Raw genomic sequence first — 2,249 nt, 5'->3', positions numbered from 1 at the left:
GATGTTGTTCAGGGCCTTGTTGAGGTTGGTGTGCAGTGCCTGGTTATGGTTATGATGTGGCTGAGGGTGTGGAGGTTGGTGTTGTTGTTGTTCAGGGCCTTGTTGAGGTACGTGATGCAGTGTCTGGTTATGGTTATGTTGTGGCTAAGGGTGTGGAGGCTGGTGTTGATGTTGTTGAGGTTGGTGATGCAGTGCCTGGTTATAGTTATGACAATAAACACAACAATAAACAACATGAAAGTGGAAGATCTGGACAACTTCTGTATGCGTGATGTCCAAATTCCTGTAAATATAATTTATATCAACACAAGCGTAGTAGAATTTGCAACATATATTGACAACATGCCAATGCACTCAGCCCCGGGTTTAGGCTCATGGAATTCAATATTTATAACGAAATATTTTCCTAACCCCCCCAAAAAAAGTTTATAACCTTGTTGATATTGCAAAATATCCTAATACTTCAGTCATAGAGTTAAGATGCATGATGATGTTGCAACACGCCTTCTTACTTGTTACACTTCAACATTGTTACTTTTGTAACAATGTTGACATTTCTTTCTCATTCATCTGTTATGTGGTATTTAAATACCGGTTAAAGGGAAGATGCGACGCCGTTTTCATGGACACATCACCCCTCCTCCTCCTCCTGACTAATATTTACACATTTACGCCAGAAACTACATATATGTCATATTTTATGCCCTCCAAAGGAAGCAAACAGCCGGGTTTGTCATTTAAGAAACAGAGCTTTTAGGGGAGAATTCATTGTCTTAATGTTATCTTTATCTGTGTGAGGAGCGAGGTCGTTGAGAGATGGTGTAGGGTCGCAGATGTAGTGAGTGAGAGCCTTGACCCCCTGCCTTGGAAGCTCATGGAAATAAATGGTAGATTTTACTGGACGTGTTCTGAGAGCGGGGGGGGGGGTTACTCAATGTAGATATAAAAGTGATTAATGGACAGCAAGTGTTTTCATGTGCACTAATTCATTAGTGAATTCATAATATTAATGTAAGAAATAAATGAGCAATTACACAAAAAATTCACGTCTTCCCTAAATTAATGTTTCCTCTTCATCTTAAAAGTAATTGATTCTCACAATGTTGCAAGAAGTATAGATTACATTGAGGCATGAAGAGAGGGAAGATGGTTGTCCTGTGAGAGGAAACTTGGTAATCTTGCTCTGTAGTTGCATTGATCAGATGAAGAAGAAGTAGGGTTGGTGTAAACATCTTAGACTTGTTAACCACAGAGTGTACCTAACTGAGTGTTTGATGTAAAGTGCTTCAGCTATGTCTGATGTCCTTGTATATCTATATCTGTCGATCATGTCAGTGTTGCTGGTCAGCATACCTCAGGTGATGGTCTGGTTGTGTGCAGAAATATTGTGATATTGCTGTTGAATTGAAGGAACAACCAGAAAGAAGGTGTTTAACAATGCCTTACGATGATCACTGCACAGAGTAGTGAGTCCATTCACATGTCAGAATCCTCATATTCATGAGGGGTCCTGCTTAGTGCATGACGTCACTGGGATCCTGCTTAGTGCATGACGTCACTGGGATTCAGCTTAGTGCATGACGTCAATGGGATTAAGTTCACTGTGACCACCTGCTGGCTCTTTGCTTAGTGATCTGTGGCCACCTGACCAAAACACCAACAACAAGAAACACCTGTTGAAAGTTGAGTTTCTATGACAACCACTGGCCTCAGAACACGGTACACAGTAACTAAATGTCCTCCTCACTAAGTGACGATCAATTGCCTGAAAACGTGGTACTCAGAATTTTCGAGTAGTAATTTTGTGTAAAATTTAACCTATGTGTTATACCACTCCCTAACAACTGTTGTTTATATTTTTTGTGTTTTATACACTCAAAATTTTACTTTCAATAAGACATGATATTCACTAATACATTATCTTTTATATATATATATAATATTAGTTTTTAAAAAACAAAAATTAAAATGTTTTGTGTAAATTTTTTTTAAGTTTTTCAATAATTTAAGTTTTTTTACTGCTAAATATTTAAATTTTAAATTGCCTAATTAATCTTTATATAAATTAATTTATACGTTTAAAACTGATTGTATTTAAGAAGTAAAAAATATTAATATCCTGTTCTTTCTCCTTCACTGACAACGTCGTCAGGTCTTGGTTTTCTATACCGTCTTGAAGGATATTTTTTATTTTCTGACTTTTTTATGTTCATTCCACAAGAATTTTTTTGTTGATACTTTGAATATCC

The sequence above is a fragment of the Procambarus clarkii genome, chromosome 59 (genome assembly GCF_040958095.1).
Source record: "Procambarus clarkii isolate CNS0578487 chromosome 59, FALCON_Pclarkii_2.0, whole genome shotgun sequence".
NCBI classification, from domain to species: Eukaryota; Metazoa; Arthropoda; class Malacostraca; order Decapoda; family Cambaridae; genus Procambarus; species Procambarus clarkii.
Note: the sequence above shows the minus strand (reverse complement) of the source record.